The sequence below is a fragment of the Arvicanthis niloticus genome, chromosome 9 (genome assembly GCF_011762505.2).
Source record: "Arvicanthis niloticus isolate mArvNil1 chromosome 9, mArvNil1.pat.X, whole genome shotgun sequence".
In the NCBI taxonomy this organism is placed as follows: Eukaryota; Metazoa; Chordata; class Mammalia; order Rodentia; family Muridae; genus Arvicanthis; species Arvicanthis niloticus.
In genome coordinates, this window is record NC_047666.1 from 73,269,499 (window position 1) to 73,289,522 (window position 20,024).

At 44.4% G+C, this 20,024-nt stretch overlaps 1 non-coding gene and 1 pseudogene across 2 annotated transcripts; one reads left to right on the plus strand and one right to left on the minus strand.

Moving 5' to 3' along the window:
* Positions 1 to 9,334: 9,334 nt before the first annotated feature.
* On the minus strand, positions 9,335 to 17,127 carry LOC117715551 (ubiquitin-conjugating enzyme E2 Q2 pseudogene; annotated as a pseudogene). Its single transcript, XR_013112389.1, has 2 exons — positions 16,944 to 17,127; positions 9,335 to 10,771 (listed from the first exon to the last, which is right to left on the minus strand). The product of XR_013112389.1 is annotated as a ubiquitin-conjugating enzyme E2 Q2 pseudogene (transcript).
* A 2,503-nt stretch (positions 17,128 to 19,630) lies between these two features.
* On the plus strand, positions 19,631 to 19,774 carry LOC117715895 (U4 spliceosomal RNA). Its single transcript, XR_004607682.1, has one exon. It is a non-coding gene; the product is annotated as a U4 spliceosomal RNA (small nuclear RNA).
* Positions 19,775 to 20,024: the final 250 nt, after the last annotated feature.

The window sequence follows — 20,024 nt, forward strand, 5'->3', positions numbered from 1 at the left end:
ACCAGTTTTCGCTCTTTGCAAGTCTCTGAGGAGGTTCTGCCAGGCAACTGACACAGGGAAAGAGTTAGAGGCTGTTTTGAGGCAACCAATATGGTTGATCGAAATCAAGCTCAGGTCTTCTGCAAGAGTGGTGTGTAGTCTTCAACGCTGAGCCAGCTCACCAGTCCCTTCTTCCTCTGCACGAGGTAGGTCTTCCGGTTTGTTCAGTTCCTAGAACTTACAGTGCCTTAGTCTTAGTTTTACGTTTAAAATGGAAAAGGAAAAGAGGAGAAGGAGGAGAGGGGGACAAGGACTGAGAGGAGGAAGAGGAGGAGAGGGAGGAAGAGGAGGAGGAGGAGTTGGTGCTTTCAGGGACTGGAAAGATAGCTTAGTACTTAAAAGAACCAGCTGCCCCTCCAGAGGACCCAGGTTTGCCCCCCTGTGCCCTCCATCGGTCCTCAAAGACTCTGTATGCACAGAAATGCATTCAGGAAGACACCCGCTCCCTGGCCTTCTGTTCTGAGACTTCGTTAGCCTCGCTCCTGTCTCAGCTGTTTTAAAGACTTCAGGTAATTTTCGCAGAGACAGTCATATTGCCTGCCAAAAAGACAGTTTTCCTTCCTCTTCCAACAGAGTATTCCTGTTGCTTCACTTTCTCACCTGACTGCTTTACTGAGGAGCTCCAGCCTAGTGTGGGATGGAAGTAAGCAGGTTGGACATCCTTCCCAACTACCAGGAGGAGGAGCAGCCTTCCACCTTCAAACCTAACTGTGTTCTCAAGTTCTTTTGACCAAAATGAGAAAAATTCTGTGCAACTCTTGTTTGTTAAGATTTTTTAAACTTTATTTATTTATTTATTTATTTATTTATTTTGGTTTTTCAAGACAAGGTTTCTCTGTGTAGCCCTGGCTGTCCTGGAACTCATTCTGTAGACCAGGCTGCCCTCGAACTCAGCCTCCCAAGTGCTGGGGTTAAAGGCATATGCCACCACGGCCCAGCTAAAACATTCTTATTATAAATAGATGATTTGTCAAAAAATTGTGGGGAAGGGGGAACTTTGAAAAAAAGAAAGAAGGAAGGAAGGAAAGAAAGAAAGAAAGAAAGAAAGAAAGAAAGAAAGAAAGAGAGAGATTGATTCTCTTGGTACATGTAGACATTGGTTCTTCCTTTTCACTATGTGAGTCCTGGGGACTGAACTCAGGTTATTAGGTTTGGTGGCAAATGCCTTTATCTCATGAGCCATCTTGCACACACACACACACACACACACACACACACATTTATTGAGACAGGATCTCATGTAACCCAGCTTGGCTTCAAATGTGGCTATGAAGCAAAGGCCAACCTTGGACTTCTGATCCTTCTGCCTTAGCCTGCTCCCCAGTGACTGGGTTATAGCTATGCGCCACCATGCTCAGTTCATGTGGCTCTGGGTCTTGAACCCAGGCTTCGTGTGTAACTGTTTTTGTGGCTATCCGAAGGCCAAGGAATGCCACAAAAATCACACCAAGCAACTGGGGATGGAGAGGAAGGACAGAAGAGTGGGAGGAAGGCAAGGAAGGGAGAGAGGGGGAGGGAGGGAAAGAGAAGGAGAGGTGGGAGGGAGAGGGATGGAGGAAGGAGGAGAGAGAGGGAGGCTTTATAGGTGCAGGTTTTATAAAGGAGGGTGGAGCGTACTCATGTGCAAGGGTGGGAACTGTTGCTTTAGGAACAGGGCCTCTAGTGCTGAAGACAATTGAAGGTGGGTGGGGGAGCACCTGATTCTGGAATGTGGGTGGGTCTAACATTATGCAAGCCTGCTGTCCTGCCCACTGAGCTCTGTCCCAGATGTTTGGTTGCTTTTTGTCTCCGTGTTAATGAAGGATAATGTTACAGACCCTTCTTTTCTGTAACACCTTTGTGTGGTTTTGATGTCAAGTTAACCGTAGCCAGATAAACACTCGGGAGCACTCCTCCTTCACCTACCTTCCGTGAGAATGAGTCTAGAACCGCTGCTTCTGGTGTGCGTCCCCAATTGTGACCTGGATGGAGACTGGTTTTCGACAGCACAGTTTGTAGCAACACCGTTAGCAATGGGTTTAGGTTATTGGTCCTAGAATGAGCTCCGGCAGAACTGAGGGGCCTTGTCCGTTCCATGTAACTTGTTAAATTTATCAGCATGAAATCATTTATAATGTTTCCCCTCATGTCTCTGGGATCTACAGTGATAGCCCCTCTCATTGCTGGTAGTTACAAATTTTGCAGTTGTGTCTTCCTGGCTTTAAATCTGGCTGGAGGCCTATTGGTTTTATTAAATTTGAAAGAAACGGCTTTTGCTTTTATTGGTTTTCTGTATTAGTTTTCTTTTTTCTATTTCATTGATTTCTATATACTTGTTTATTATTCTATTTCTACTGTTGCTTTGGTTTTATTTGTTTTCTTTCCCCTCAGGTTTCTTACAGTGGATGATTGGGCCTCTTTGCTTTTTAAGCAGATACGTATGGAACTGCAGTCCACCTCCCTCCTGGTTTACCTACATCTCAGGATTCTGAAATGTTGACATTTCATTTTTATTCAAAATATTTTCAAGTTTCTTTAGGGATTTAATCCCCTGATCTTTAAATCATTCCAATTTACTTTAAGAGGCTTGCCAGATATTTTCCCATTATTGATTTTTTTTTGTTTTTATTCAGTGTAGTCTAAAAACATACTGCATATGATTTAAAATCTTCTAAATGTATTGACATCTTTTTTATAGCCAGAAAAAATACGGATCATTGTAGTGACCATTTTGTAGACTTTGAAAAGGTGGTGTCCTCTGTTGTCTGTGAGTCTACAGAAGGCAATTAGGTCAGATTGCTCAACAGAGTTGACCATGGTGTTTCCATTTCCTAGAAGAGCAGTGTTTAAATCCCAGATGTGTTTAAACTTTCTTCTATTTCTCCACATATTGTGGCTTGTGCTCTGCCTCAATGCTTTGCCTCAACGCTTTGGTCACTAGGTGCTCTGGTCAAGAGAGAGAGTGGGGCTGCAGGGGCAAGAGACGCAAAGAATGGAGACAAGACAGGGTGTGATTCAGTCTCTCTTCTATTTTCTCATGTCTCTCTCTCTCAAGTCTCTCCTATCAAGTCTCTCCTATTGAAGGGAATTCTGAGGTATTTATATACACAAGCAGGAGAACACAGGTGAAAACACTTTACCACGTGCACCATACAGCTGAGGTCACTAAACAGCAAAACAAGCTATGTGGGATAAACAATATATTTATCAGAGTGTGTTTCAGCTGTTATAGGCTTTTGACAACCAAGTCTTTCATCAGGGTATATGGTTCCAGATGGCTGCAAAGTTGATCTAGCCGCTTTCTACTAAAGTCGGCTCCCAACACCCACAAATAATATAGGCTCTTGTGTACTTTCAGATACTATAAGTGGATACATATATATATCTGCGATTGCTACATTTTCTTAACAAATTGCAATTGGCTACTTTATCACTAAGAAATATTATAGTACTATATACAGGGGACAGAAAGATGAATCCCTGGTTAAGAGCACTGGCTGCCATGTTTGAGTGATATCCAAGAGAAGCCCGTCCTTCCCTCAAAGGAAATGGAAGAGGAATGAATTGGTCAGGAAGCTGAGGCGGGAGAGGGGGAGAGACCCTGGGAGGAGAAGAGTGAGGGGAACAGTGGTCGTGGTATATATATGAGAGAGTAAATAAATACATTCAAATTAGGAGAAAGAGAAAGACAGAGCACTGACTGTTCTTCCAAAGGACCGTGGTTCAGCCCAGTGCTCACATGGTGGCTCAGAACCATCTTTAACTCTTCTGGAATCCACAGGCCCTGGTAACCAGGACCACATGCTATATGCAAACACTCTACCCCTGAGCAATAGCGCCAGACGTTCCAAGGTCAAAATTTTCAAAGCATGGTGGCCCTATGGGGTGCCTATCCTTCAAGGGTGGCTTTCTAGTGTCCAGACACCATGGCTAGTTAAGTAGGTAATCTTTGTCACCGTCAAATGGTGTTTTTGAGAACGGTAGACTGGGGACTTAGGACTGATTCCTGGCAGAGGAAAAAAAGGACAAGAAGGGCAGATAACCTCCCCAAGGAGAGTAGAACTATTTTTCACACTGGCAAGAGTCGGGAAATGCTACAGCCTCACTAAATCACCCGGCAAGATTGTACGATTAGCAGACCTTTTCAAGATCCCCTACCAGCTTCTCAACAGCAAGCTTGCAAGCAAGCACTTGGCCACATGCACAGAGCCAGCAGCAAAGACTGGCTTGTGTTGTTTTATTCCTGGGAGTATGTAGGTCTTCTGGCCTCGAGTATGAAAGAGTAAGTAAGGAAAATACACGTAATAGAACAGGGAGAGATCCCAATTTTCCCGGGCACACGACTGGACCTGATTCAACACCATAGTATTTTATATTTAGCATTGTTCCTTTTGAGGAAAGACGAAAAGAGAAAAAAAAAATTATTAAGGTGTCCTTGGTATCAGAAACCTCGCCTGAAGGTGCCCATCACTCTTTCTGGTTGCCAGGTTTCCCTTGCTTCTGCTCTTTGCCACAGACACAATGCTGGTTGGGTTTCGTCAACTTGACACAAAGATAGATGTATTTGGGAAGGGGGACCCTCAACTGAGGTACAGACACCATCAGACTGTCCTGTGGAAAAGTCTGGGGGTCAGGGGAGCATTTTTTTTGATTGATGATGAATGGAGGAGAGCCCAGGGATGGTGTCCTGGGTGACACCATCCCTGGGCAGGGGGTCCTGGACTGTGTAAGAAGAAGGCAGGCCCAGTGAGCCCTGGCAGCCAGTAAGCAACATTCCTCCTGTGCTCTAGCTTCTGTTTCTGCCTCTAGGTCCTGAGTTCCCACCCGGACTTCCCTCAATAATAGACTGTGAATGAGAAGTATAAACCAAATAAATCTTCTTCCTCCCCTAAGTTGTTTTGCGTTCAAATATTTTATCACAGTGATAGAGAAACAAACTAGGACAGATACAACAGTTCTATATTTTTCTACCAATTTCCACAGCTCTAAGCTTGCCTGTGGAGGACGCAGCTGGTCTAGATGTCTCTAATTACTCAGAAGCACAAACAGCACATCCTTTGCAAATGGAGAATGTAACTGTGGACCACGCACGGTCATGTTCGGCTACTGGTCATCAGTGGGCTCTTGCCCTCGGACTAGAGCTTTCCTGGGATTTTCCCACTGGCAACTTTCCTAAAAGAACCTCCTATCTACTGAGCCAGCCGGGATGCTGGAATAACAGACAAGTGGCACAGACCTATTATACCAGCTACTTGAGAGTCTGAGGCAGGAGGACTTCAAGTTCAAGGCCTGCCTAGACTACAGAGTGAGTTCAAGGCCACCGTGGACAACTTTAGACAGACCCTATCTCAAAAGAGAAAAAAAAAAAAAAGTCTGGGAATGTAACTCGGTGGTGAAGCCCTTGATGAGGATTCCTGAAGTTCTGGGAAGAAGACCAACAGTACAAAAAACAAAGAACACAGTAGTGTGCCTTCTGTCTGAAATGGGCTTGTAGACCAAACAATTCACAAGGAAATAAACCACCAACGAGCACAGAATTCAGTGCCTCTGGGCTTGTTACAGCCTGTACACTGCTGCCTCATGTTCTAAGAGAAGACAACCTTAAGCCTGGAGGAAACCTCTCCTTGCTACTGTTTGAATGGGAAATGTTCCCCACAGGCTCTGGTGTGTGAACATTTGGTCCTCAACTGGTGGCAGTATTTTGTTGCAGTGGAGTCTGTAAGAGGTGGAGGCATCGGGTCTTGGAGGCCATCACGCGGCACTGCTTCTCGGTCTGCTAAGAAGCAAGGAGTCCCAGCCGCATGCTCCCCCACACAAAGGTGCTTTCTGCCACCAAGCCTTCCCCCATCATAATGGACTTTACCTTCAACTATGAACCAAACTATATATCTTGCCTCCTGGAAGTTGTCCCTTGGCTATTTGCCAATGAGAGAGCCTGCCAGCCACCACCATTAGTCTTTTCTGGACACTCATGAGCCTCCTTTGAGATAATAATGAACTCCAATGGCTCCCAGGTGTGCCTGGGAAGGACTCCCAGCAGTCCCAGCTCCTAAGTTCTACCTGTTAGGCCCCCCTTTTGGTTTCTCTAAAACCTGTTCAGAAGGACCAGGTTTATGCCCCAAAGGCAAAAAGAAAAAATAAATTAAAATAATGGAACTCCAGGGGCATACAAACAGCAAACATGCACACACAGAGACGGACAGACAGAAAGAGACAGAGTTCCTGTCTCGGTTTTTTTAAACATCAGGAGAACCCAAGATGGTGGCAGCTGCTAGCATTTGAGGAACTAAGGAGCCTTCAAAGGGAGACACAGCAGTGGAGGAAGAGGCTGTGGAGTGCGCAGTATTTCCAGAACAATCTTTTAAAAAAAAAAATGCAGGTCTTATGGGAAAATGCTTTTTGTTTGGTTTGGGGGTTTTATTTTGGGGGTTTACGGGGGTTCAAGACAGGGTTTCTCACTGTAGCCCTGACTGTTCTTGGAACTCACTTTGTAGATGAGGCTGTCCTTGAACTCAGAGATCTGCTGGCCTCTGCCTCCCAAATGCTGGGATTAAAGACATGTGCCAACTCCAGCTTTTTTTTTTTTTTTTTAATTATGTATTGGGGAACAGGCATGCAAATAACTGGGTCCCCCTGGAACTAGCATTACAGGAGGTTGGGAGGCATCATGTGGTGTTGGGAACTAAACTAGGTCCTCTGCAAGAGCAGCCTGTGCTCTTAATCACTGAGCCATCTCTCTAGGCCCTGGGGAAGATGTTTTATTAAGAGAGCCAGATGATTGAGTTCTAGACCAGACTTGACTATATAAACAAGAAACTATCTCAGAACAAAACCAAAAGGTTAGATTCAGTGTTTGTTCTCTGCCCTGCCCACTGCCTGTCTGTATTTAATTCAACTCTATTTTATTCATCATCCCTGTGTGATAGGTTCCAGTAATACAGTGATCGATAAAATAAAACCCTGTGTCTCCTACTAAAGAAATAGCCCCCTCTCTGTGCCTATTCCTGAAATAGCATTTCACAGAACAAAGCCCCATCCGCATTAAGGAAGCTCCAAGGCTGGTTGACTAACTAGAACTGTCAATGATTTTGGAGACATTCTGGAATGTTGCCCGTCTGGAGCCAAATTATCTTGGGCTATCTTTAGTCCCCTTAATAGCCAGCCATTCACTGCTCACCTCTGTGTTTGACCTAGCATCTTTGTGACATTACATAAATCCTCTTGGAACATCCAAACAGACTCCTAACTTCCACCAACACAAAGGCTAAGAATGTCATTAGAAGTCTCTGAGGCCTGAAGCAGAATTTTCCCCACTTGGCAATAACACACCTACCCAATGTCTCTACTAATACATTCTTAAGCACCTTGATTTATGACTTTGTTCTGTTATTATTAAAAAAAACAAACAAAAAAACAAAACTTCATGAAACTATTGTGCTGGAACATGGTATTTGACCTGAAAGGTCCCCCTGCCGCCCCCCTTCCCAGGCATGATCAATTTACATTCAGCTCCTGAATAAGCCAGCTCTTATCCCCTACTGGGTGAGAGCCCTGTGTTAAGTCAGCAGTGCCAATAGTCCTGAGCGCCCAGCTTCTGCCTGCCTCCCATTCTCTTGGCCTCAGCTGCACCAACCCGATGTTCCCTTCTGAGACTCAGGAACTGCACATGTGGGTGTCTGTCTGTCTTTTCCATCTTGTCTTTAAGGGTTAGAAGCCAGAGCAGACAAAATCAACCCTTGACATTCTGTGAAACAGCAAGCAAAAGAACCCCAGAAAGCGCATTGCAGAAGAAATGAAGGAAGGAGCCAGTGGCTACCCTGTACCAGAACATCCCAGCTGAGGGTCTCAGACATGTCTCTGCTCTGATTCAACCTGAGGCTTGCTCCCCTCCATGTGGCTGGAAAAATGAAAGAACACATGCCAACTGCAATCTGCTCATGCTGCACCCATCCCAAACAACACTGACATTAGAGGCTGCTTTTCCTTTCTGGGCAAAAACTTCAGTAATCCCAGAGTATACAGACTGGGACTATATCTCCATATCCAGAGTATACAACTGGGAACATATCTCCATATGGCTAAAGACTGACACTCCCAATGACTTTTGAATCAAAGCATACCAATGAGCTTTCTTCTCTTCTGAAGGTCTGTGACAACAAAACAAATACTTTTTTTTTTTTTTTACTGGTAGGGTGGGTGTGGAAAGGGAACTCTACTGTAGGTATGAATCTATACATCCCCCAGTTCACTTTATGTGGGGAGCACAGGTAACCAATATAAATGTGGGGGTTATAGTTTGGACACAGGGTCTTAGATTGCTGTGGTGGTCTGAACAGGTACAGCCACCATAGACTCATGTGTTTGAATCTTTAGCCCATATCGAGTGGCACTATTAGGTGGTGTGGCCTTGTTGGAGGGAGGGAGTCACTGTGGGAATGGGCTTTGAGGTCTCCTATCCTCAAGCTCCATCAGTGTGGTACAGTCTCTCCTTCTGCTGCCCGTGGATCAGGATGCAGAAGTCTCAGCTTCTCCAGCACCACGTCTACCTGTGCAGTGCCATGCTTCCCAGTGTAATGATAGTGAACTGAACTCTGAAACTGGAAGCCAGCCCCAGTTAAATGCTCTCCTTTATAAGAGTTGCCTTGGTCACGTTGTCCACTCATAGCAATAAAACTCTAAGATAACAGTTACTAGGGAAATTGGGGACTCCTCTGGATGTCTCAGTGTCACTGGTAGAAGAGTTTGAGTATGGATTCAATAAAATCAACCCAGACGCTTCTGAGAGAAGAAAGATGGAGGAAGAAAGGGAGCAAGCCATGTGTAAGCAGTAACATAGGGAAAGGTGGGATAAATAACTTAGAAAAAGAATGAGAAGACCCAAGACATCTGAGACATTATGCCCAAGCTTTGGCAAGAATTGAAAGGAGGAAGAGGAGGAGGAGGAGGAGGAGGAGGAGGAGGAGGAGGAGGAGGAGGAGGAGGAGGAGAAGGAGAAGAAGAGGAGGAGGAGGAAGAGTTGGTTGGATTGGTTTGGTTTGGTTTGGTTTTTAAAGATAAAGTTATACCTGTCTGAGTCAGGATTTTAAAAGATGGACAGGCCTAACAGTTGATGCTATAGCAACTGCACAAGGTCAGGAATTCTGGGAAGGAAAAATGTATTATCTTTTTATTATTAATATTATTTTTATTTTTTCTAAGCCAGTATTGGACATTGGTAAAACTTTTATTGGCACTAAATGAAACAAATGTCTGTAAATACTCATAATCCCCTCCCTCCCCCCTCCCTTTCCCCTTCCCCCCCCCCCCATAGCCCAATAAAAAACATTATCTAAAATTACAACTGACTGGCCTACTTAACACATTTCACTTAATCAAAGAAAACAGATGATGAAAAATGGATGTTATGGTTATCAGGGGAAAACCACAGTAAAAGCTCACAGTTCTGCCCACAGTAAGCAAAATGAAAAGGTTGGAACTTCTATTGGCCATCAGTTGACAGATTATCCACTAAAACATCAATTAGCTAATACTTCCCCACTACTGATACAAAGATATGCAAAGGTCGTATCTTTAAAGCTACATTGTTCCGAATAACAAGGCACTCTACTATTTACCCATCTTCCTTGGGAGGAGTGAACCAGCCTTTTTCCTCATGCACCTGCACAAAGTAGTTATAGGACTTTAGGGCTGTTTCTAGATCATATTCATTCTTATCTGCTCCAAAGGATACCCTGGCCTCCCCTTTGACTAAGGTGGCATTGATCTGCATGATGACCGATTCTATGGAGTAGGCGCTGCTCCAGCCCTGCTTGGTGAGCAGTTCCATACACAATGTCCCTCCATCCAAGACATGCCCTTGGGAAATAATGGGACACTCGATGCGAACAAATGGAGGATCAAACGGAAAGTTATCTTTGAAAGAGAAGTTAAGCAAAATATAGTCTATGCCTTCTTTTTCATTCAAGAGCTGAAGGTCACTGTACAAGGGACTATCAGGGTCAACCTTCCTCAGTTTAACGTGCCAGTTATATAAGCTGTCATTTATCAGTTCCACGGAATAAGTCCCCGATTTGTAACTCTGTGATCTGTATATCTCTCGGAGTTCTTTCATAAGTCTATTTGAAGCATGTACTGAGCCAGACACGGTACCTCTCAAATGTTCTTGCCATTGGCTCTTCCTGATATTCTCTAATATTGTAAAATGCTCTTTCTCAAGCTCTTTGTCCTCTGACGTTTTCTCACCACTAGTCTCTTCTTCTGTCAGCTCATAATGATCCAAATCTTCCAGACCGACAGCTGCATCTTCATCTTCTGAAGGCACCTCTTCGTTGGTCGTCTTCTGAGCGATGGGGACCGGCTGGTCTAGCATCTCCACATCCAGGTGCTCAGGCAGGTTATGTATGCTGCAGAGTTCGTGGATCAGCCACTTGAGCTGCTGACTAAGCGAAATGTTCTTAGACATTAAATGTTCCAGGCGTTCCGCGATCAATGCGAGTTTTGGATCCTCAGACTGCACGAACCATATCGGTGGCGAAGATGGGTAGGACTCGGCGATGTTGCAGTACAGGGTGAGTGGTGTCGGCATCGAGGGCTCCAGGAACTCACATGTCAGCTCATCCAGCTTCCAGCTCACGATGCGCAGCTGCTTGTGGTCCTTGTGAAAGATGGATGCTAGGAACTCCAGCTCAGCCTTAAGCCCTGACGACATCCTTCCTCTTCCGCTCCTCGCAGACAAGTGTGGAAGCGATGCAGCCTGCTCAAAAATGCATTATCTTAAGAAAGGGATAATTGCCATCCCTTTAGCATGACAAATCCATCTTCCCAAGAGGTTGTCCCTAAGCCAGGCAATGGGCCAGCCCAACTGGATGTAGGGTCTTTACCCAGGCTAGAGATTTCATTTTCTTCATAAGAAAATAATTTTCTCATGTAATGGTTCTCCAACGCTACTGTAACAATATAACACAGGCTGACCTTGAACTCTTGATCCTTCTGCCTTTGCCTCCCAAGTTTTTAGATTAGAGATGGGTGTCCACCCTGCTTAGCTAAATAGGAAGTTAGGTGTGAGCAGAAGTCGAGCACAGTGAGTGGCTCATACTTATAGTCCCAACACTTGCCAAGCTGAAGCAGGACGGTTGCTATGAGCTCAAGACCAACCCATGCAGGCTACATCATGAGTTATGGATATGCCTGGACCACAGAATAAGACTGTCTCAGAGAGAGAAAAAGCCAGGGCTGGAGAGATGGTTCAATAGTTCAGAACACTGCTTTTTCAGAGGACCAGGGTTCAATTCCCAGCACCCAACACAAAAAACTTACAACTGTCTGTAATTCTAATTCCAGGAAACATGGTATTGTTTTCTGGCCTCCACGGGCACCAGGCATGCATGTGGTATGCAAATATACATGCAAGAAAAATACCCATACACATATGGAGTAGTTGAGGCTAGGAGAGGAGGCGAGGCAGGGAAGGGCAGGGAAAGGCTGGACCAGGTGTAGCTGGTACACAACTTTAATTCCACATCAATCACCAGTGAAAACAGAGCCCCGCAGGCTGGCCTCCAGGATAGTCTGATGGGAATATTTTCTCCACTGAGACTCCCTCATTTAAGATGATTGTAGCTTTTGTCAAGTTGACAGAAATCTAACTAGGGCACTGGTGAACACCCATCGTCCAGTGCTCAGGAAGCAGAGGCAGAAGGATCTGTTGGACAGCAAATGTGAGGCCAGTCTCATGAGAGACATGAGACACTGTCTCAGAAAAACAAGAACAAATAAACAATAACCAAATCCTTTACAGTCTTCGGGCCTCTGCCTCATAAGTTTGGTCTTTGTCTTAAGAGCAACAGGAAGAAAGTCTTAGGGATTTAGGAAGATAAGTGAGCATCTTAGTCTCTGTCCTATTGCTGTTGAGGAGTCATCATGACCAAGGCAGCTCTTACAAAATAATAATTAAAATAAAGCCCTTAATTGGGGCTGACTTAGAATTTCAGAGGTCATATTCCTGGCAGGAAACACAGCAGCATGGAAGCAGGTGAAGAATGGAAGAGGAAGAGGAAAAGGGAGGGGGAGGAGGAAGAAGAGAAAGAGGAGAAGGGGAGGAGGGAAAGAAAAGAGGAGGAGGAAGAAGTGGAGGAAGAGGAGGAAAGGCGGGAAAGACTGGCTTGGTATGGCCTTTTGAAAAATCAAAGCCTACCCCAATTGACACACCTCCTCCAACAAGGTCACATCTTCTCAGCCACAAGTCCTAATCTTTCTCAAATAGTGCCAGTCCCTAATGACAAAGTATCCAAACCTAGGAATCTGTGGAAGCCATTCTTATTCAAATCAGCACAGTGACTAATCAGATTTTCATCTTAAGAGACAATTTGAGGAGGGTTTCTCTGTGTAGTCCTGGCTATCCTGGAACTCACTCTGTAGACCAGGTTGGCCTCAAACTCAGAAATCTGCCTGCCTCTGCCTCCCAAGTGCTAGGATTAAAGGCGTGCGCCATCACAGCCCGGCAATAAATTTGTTTTAAAAAAGATAATTTAGGCAGTGGTGGTGCATGCCTTTAATCCCAGCAGAGGCAGAGGCAAGCAGATTTCTGATTTTGAGGCCAGCCTGATCTACAGAGTGAGTTCCAGGACAGCCAGGGTTATAAAGAGAAACCCTGTCTCGAAAAACAAAAATAAATAAATAAAATAAAATAAAATAAAGAGAATTTGAGCCAATTGCAGGAGCACATGTATTTAATCCCAGAACTCTTAAGAGCAGGGCAGGCTAATCTCAGTGAGTTCAAGGTCAATCCAGTGTACACAGCAGTGTCCAGGCCATTTGGGACCATATAGTGAAACCCTGTCTTAGATGGATGGATGGATGGATGGATGGATGGATGGATGGATGGACAGACAGATGGGCAGGCAGATAGATAGATAGATAGATAGATAGATAGATAGATAGATAGATAGATAGATAGATATAGGTGGATAGGTGAGTGGATAGGTGAGTGGAAGGGTGGACAGACAGACGGGCAGGCAGATGGATGGATGGATGGATAGATAGACAGACAGTTATATTTTAGAATTCTTAACTGGAGAGCACGCAAAGTATTGGCTAGGAAATGCCTCCTCATACGCAAAGGCACACACATATACACAATTTTAAATAAAAATAAAATCTTTAAAAAACAAAGGAGGAGGAGAAAAAGAAGAGAAGAGATGGCAGGGAGAGGAAGGGGAAGAGAATGGGAGAGAGAAAGGTTTTCTAGATATTTTTTAAGGAATGTTTCTTAACTTGTTTGAATGAGGTAATGGGCCAAAAATATTCGTAGATCAAGTCATAATTCATAATGTGTCAATAAACACGCATGTCATTTATAAAAGACAGAATAATTAGATAAAGAATTGCCACTCAGCTTCTTAAAAGGAAGGTGCAACACGGGGGCTGTCCCAGAAGGGACAGAAAAGCTCACATTTCCACCTTCATACTGAGCACAGTGGGTGGCCTCCTGAGAGGAGGTGGCCTTGGACTAAAACAGGGCTTAGACCCTGCTACCTGCTGGAGGCATTTGGTGGCAGCCTCCCATGACCCTCCTAGTACTTCGTCCCCTCAGCCCAGGGAATGCCTGGGCAGTACAACCCCACGTTGTTTTCAACAGTAGCATTCTAATCTATTTCTTCCTGTGTCCCATTATTTCAAAAAGTATTTGTATAAGTAAAATATTGATTCCTAGAAGTATCATATTTCACGTGTGTGTGTGTGAGAGAGAGAGAGAGAAAGAGAGAGAGAGAGAGAGAGAGAGAGAGTTAGTTCCTGTCTCACAAAGGAGGGGGAAGGAAAAGAAGAGGGAGGAGGGTAGAGGGAGGAAGAGGGAGGAAGAGAAAAGAAGAACTAGGCAGAGGATTTTTTTGAGGCACTGAAGAGAGAAAGGAGAGTATTAATGGTGAAAATTCATTGTAGACTGACTTTTCACAGGCTCAGTTCCTGACAGTTACTGGCCTGGGCTATAGAGTCAAATGAGATATGGTCATGACACTATGAAGCTTGTTCTCTGGAAACCTCAAGGAAGCAGCTTGAGAAGTCGACATGGGAAGGGAGAGAGAGAAGAGGAAGAGAGAACACAAGAGAGGGTGCACAGAGAGAGGCTGAGAAGAGAAAGAAGGTGAGAGGAGAGAGCAAAACATCTGCATTATATAGAGAAGAGCCTCTAGGGGAAGAGCAGCCCAGCCCCTGGGCTGGGAAGTTCAGAATGGGGAGCAGGGTATGCCACATAGGACTGAGGGATGCTGGGAGAACCTGGAAGCCAGGTCTGCCTTGGTATGTGAAATACGCACCTCAGTCACTTGGCCTGGGGTCAGAAACCAAACAAACAGAACAAAGTTATCATTGGCAAAAGGTAAGCCAGGTCCCTAGCCGACAGCACTGTTGGGAGGCCAGTCCCTAGACCAGAGCACTGTTGGGGAGATAGGGGAGCCTTTAGAATGTGCAAACTTGCTGGAAAATGGGCGTGGCCTGGTCTTTACATTTACAGCCTGGTCTTGGGAGCTACCTAAAGTACCCTCTGCAGTCCCTGCTTCGGAGTCTACTGAGAGGTGTGACCTCACCCTCACTCTCCCACCGCCTCAGTCTCTAGCTGTCCTTCCTGCCACACCCTCCCCCTCCCATATTGACAGCAGATAGACCAAGAGGTGTTACAGGATATTTGATTATTGTACCTAGAAAACCTAATTGTTAGCAAAAAATAAAAGCTTAAATGGATGTCAGCTGCAGTTACGTGCGTCCTGAAGAGATGCAGTGTGGGCGTGCCACTAAAAGCCTCCATAAATATGAATGCTAAAGAATGGAAAGTCCCTGCCTATTTTAAGGCAAGTTGCTTGGGAGAAGTCTTGTGGTCCTCACTCTAAAGCTCAGGGCAAAGTCAGCTGGATGGCCTTGAGCTACCTCACTGTGAAGGTGAAAGGATTTGACCCTTACTGACTTGTCTTGGGGTCCCTGCCTCCATGATGGTGACATGGTTCCCCCTGGCAAGGGTATAGGGGAAGAGCTGGAGATTTCTTTTATAACCGATTGGACCTTTAATGGTTCTCTCCAGCACACACCTTTGTGGAAGGTGAAAGATAGGATTTTAGAGATTTTCTCTTTAGGCTTCCAGGGACAACAGAGAAGCAGCTGTCAGGATACAGGTGAAACAGGATTCTAGGAAAAAGAGCTAAGAACCCCTCTTGGGTTTGGAGCTCAAGAGAAGGTAGACTAGCTCTGTAGAATGACACAGGTAGAAAGAGCTTTCTAAAGAGCTGGCAGTTTTGTTTTAGGATCAGGCTTGTAAAGATACTTTGTATATCGTTAAGAAAATAAAATTGGGCTGGAGAGATGGCTCAGGGGTTAGGAGCACTGACTGCTCCTTCAGAGGTCCTGAGTTCAATTCTCAGCAATCACATGGTGGCTCACAACCATCTGTAATGGGATCTGATGCCCTCTTCTGGTATTTCTGAAGACAGCTACAGTACACTCATCTACATAAAAATAAATAAATAAATTTTTTTAAAAAAAGAAAGACGAAGAAATTACCTCACTGAGCTAGCAGGTTTCTACCTCAGTTCACACCCCTCCTATCTTCACTGGTAAAAAAAAAAAATACTAGATAATTTCAATGGTTATATATTACAAATAGGCTCTGGAGAACATCAAACGCATCCCAGCTTATGGCCATGACAAAGCTGACTGTCTTAGGGTTACAGTTTGCTGTGATGAAACACCAGGGCCAAAAGCAACTTGGAAAGAAAAAGGTTTGTGTTGCTCACAGTTCCACATTACAGCTCACCATCAAAAGCAGTGGAGGCAGGAACTCATGTAGGACAGGAACCTGGAGGCAGGAACTGTTGCAGAGGCCATGGCATCAGTGCTTACTGGCTTGCTCCCCGTGGTTGCTTTCTTATAGAACCCAAGAGCTCCAGGCCAGGGCATGGCCCCACCCATAATGACTGAGCCCTCCCACACTAATCACTAATTAAGAAATTGCTTTATAGGCCTGCATACAGCCTGAACCTGTGGAGGCCTTTTCTCAGTTGAGGCTCCCTCCTTTCTGATGACTCTAGTTTGTGTCCAGCTGACATAAACTAACCAGAACAGCTGACCTCTTATCAATTTGATACACAAACATATCACTGTTAAGCCACAACCTGTTCTTTCTTGTTCATTCCCAACATAAACATATTAATAAAGACATCACAATTTAAGACTGTGGTGGTTTGAATGAAAATGGCTCCCACAGGCTCTTAGGGAGGGGCAGTATTAGAAGGTGTGGCTTTGTTGGAGTGGGTGTGGCCTTGTTGGAGAAGTGTGTCACTGAGGGTGGGGCTTTGAGGTTTCAAATGCTCAAGCCAGGCCCAGTATCACTCTCTCTTCCTGCTGCCTACAGACCCCAGTGTAGAGCACTTGGCTCCTTTTCTAGCACCGTGTCTGCCTGGGCACCATTATGTTTCCCACCATGACAATAATGGACTAAACCTCTGAACCTGTGAGGCAGCCCCAATTAAAAGTCTTCCATTATGAGTTGCTGTGGTCACGGTGCCTCCTCATAGCAACAGAAACTCTAAGACAAAAACATTTTACAAACTCAGAATGTCCCACAGCCTTACAAATTCACCACTTTAAAGGCTGTCTCTTTAAAAAAAAAAAAAAAAAAAAAAAAAAAAAAAAAAAAAAAAAAAAAAAAAAAAAAAAAAAAACCAGTCTCTTTTAATCTCTTTTAAAATCTAAATTTTCTGTAAGATTTTAAAAAATAATAAGTTTAAAGTCTCTCAACTGTGGGCTCTTGTAAAATCAAAAATAAGTGCTTTCGTACTTTAAGAGAGAGAAACCAGGACACAGCCACAACATGAACAAAGCAAAATCAAAACTCTTAATAGTATAGATAACTCAGTGCCTAATATCTGAGAGTTACTCACAATCTGGCCTCCTCCAGGTGGCTTGGGACCCTTCTCTGGCTCTGCTCTCTGCAATACACACAGCTTGTCTTCTAGTGACAGCTACTGCTGCTCTTGGCAGTCATCCCATGCATGGGACTAGAATCTCCAAAGTACTGGAGTCTTCTGCTAAAACTGGGTTACACTTCCACCAATAGCCTCTCACAGGCTCTCTTCACGGTGCCAAGCCTCAACTTCTCTGCATGACCTCTTGAATGCCAGGGGCTTCTATTGCTTCTCTGGATGTGCCTTCCTTTATGGTTTCTCCCAGTGGCAAACCACAGCTGTTCTCCATGACCCCTTCCTGCCTTCAAAACCAGTACCACCTGGGTGATTTAAACTACCAAGTTTAGCTGCTATCACAAGGCAGCACAAACGTGGCCACTTCTGGATCACAGCTTCTGTGTGCTGGCCCTAAGGAAACGCTTCCCAGAAGATTTCACCTCAATGATGCTGGTCTCTTCTTAACCATAGCTGATTCTTCAGCCCTAGCTGACCAGCACCCATTGTCCCAGCAAAGCAAACATTCTACTTTAGAGGTTCTGGTCTCTTATTAATCGCAGCTGATCCTTCCGTTGCAGCTGACCAAATACCACAGATTCTTCATGCAAGTGCCCCCGTAGGGTCTCTGAAGTGTTACAAGCAGGCCTCCATCTTCTGCATGGCTCTCAGAATTCTTGTCTTCCAAGCTCCCACAGAACAGCTCATTGAGCTCATGACACTCAATAGCTTTTCTAGCCCAAAGTTCTTCCACAATCCTCCCAAAAAATGTGGTCAGTTCTGTCACAGCTACACCCACTATCCCGGTACCAACTTGCCTCAGTTAGGACTACTATTGTTGTAAAACACCATGACCAAAGAGTTGAGGAGGAAAGGGTTTATTTAGCTTACGCTTCCACACCACTGTTCATCATCCAAGAAAGTCAGGATAGAAACTAAAACAGGGCAGGAACCTAGAGGCAGGAACTGATACACTTCAGTGACTAATTAAGAAAATAACTTTCAGGTTATATATATATGCCTATAGCCTGATCTTATGGAGCCATGTTCTCTAAGGACCCTAGCTTGTATGAAGCAGACATAAAACTAGCCAGGACACTGAAGCAAAATGAAGGTCACAAACTTGTTCCCATAGTCTAACTGAGCCTGAGGAATCCTAAGCCCAGCCCAGCATTCCCTTCCTTTCTCCCCACAAAATACCAGAAGTTGTGGAAGGGACTGTGACTTTTCTCAAGTCGGAAAACTCATGTCTAAGGTTACAGCGGGCAGACACACAAGTCTTTCCCCGAGGATATCCCTTTGGAGATGCTTGCTTCCATTCTCACCACGAACACCAGCTAAAAGCACAAAAGATGTCCATCGTGCACATTCAAGGAAGCTAGTTTGCTTTTGGCTTCGAAATCGCTAGGCCAAACAGGCAATAAAATCACCTGAGAATGGAGTATGACCTCAAACTGTAGATCATTAGCAAACTGGAGGATACAGGTTAGGGAAGGGTTAACTAGGAAAGCAAACCTGCTTCTGTAAAGTCTAAACACAGGCAGCACCAAAGGAGGGTCTAGGTCTTTCGGAACAGTACCAGCAGTGAGTATTTACATACACTGCTTCACGTATCAAGCATGACGCAGCCTCTCCTTTCATACACAGTGGGTGAACACAGCATTCCTGGGCTGTCTAGTGAAGATTTATTTATTTTAGACATTATCAACATCTAGTTTGAAAGCATTTACCGATAGGTTTCTGTATCAGGCAGCTTTCCATTTCTATAGTAAAATACCTGAAGAAAATAACTTATAAAAGAAAAAGGGTTAGTCTATCATATGTAGGATCTAGATTTAAATTATATATATATATATATATATATATATATATATGCATGCATACATATGTATGTATATATATACATATATGTATGTGTATATATATATGGATATGAGCAAGGTGTGTATGTTATATAGGCATACAAATATAATGAAATATGGGATGGTAGCACATGCCTTTAATACCAAGATTTGAAATATGACATGCGAGGATCAAGAGTTTGTCATCTGTGGCTATATAGTGATTCTTGGGATAACCTGGGATACTTAAGCCCTTCCCCAAAAAAAAAAAAAGTCCCCCGAAAGAAATTTATTGTCTGAACACTAAAGAAACTAACAATAAAAAAGAAAAAGGAAGGCTGGAGAGATGGCTCAGTGGTTGAGAGCACTGACTGCTCTTCCAAAGGTCCTGAGTTCAATTCCCAGCAACCACATGGTGACTCACAACCATCTGCAATTAGATCTGACGCCCTCTTCTGAAGGCATCATCTGAATCTGTCTGAAGACAGCTACAATGTACTCATATAAATAAAATTAAAAAAAAATCTTTTAAAAAAATAAAATAATGTTTAAGAAAGAAAAAGGAAGGCTGGAGAGATGGCTCAGTGGTTGAGAGCACTGACTGTTCTTGCAGAGGTCCTAAGTTCAGCACCTACATAGTACCTCACAACTGCCTACAACTCGAGTCTCAGGGGATTTGATGCCCTCTTTTGGCACATACAGTAATATAGGCTCACATACATACACATACATAAAAAATAAATAATGTTTTAAAATAAATTAAAATTCAGAAAAAAAAGTTTAATTTTGAATCGTAGTTTTACATAGTCAGTCCAAAATTGAGTGCCCAGCTTTGCGCAGTAGCAGTATCGTAGTCACTGAGGTTTATCCGAGGTGCGATTATTGCTAATTGAAAACAGAATTGAGTGCCCTATTATTTGGGGCCTCCAACTGTCAGGTCCTAAAGAAACCCTGGACAAAGCTCAGTGAGCTCCCTGTGGCTCCGCCCAGCACTTCTCGCCCCGCCCCCTTATCCTAAATCTCTCCAGCCCAGGGGCTTTGCTTCCCTTCCTCCAGCTTCTCACGCCATCCACTTCCCATTTCCGCCCTGCACTCTCTTGGTCCTCGGCTCCTCCCTTGATCCATTTGCCCTCTCTACTCTCTCTACTCTTCCCCTCTCGCTTTGCCTTCTCTCTCTCCTCTCATGGCCTGGTTCAGTCCGGAGTCTCGCAGATGCTCATAT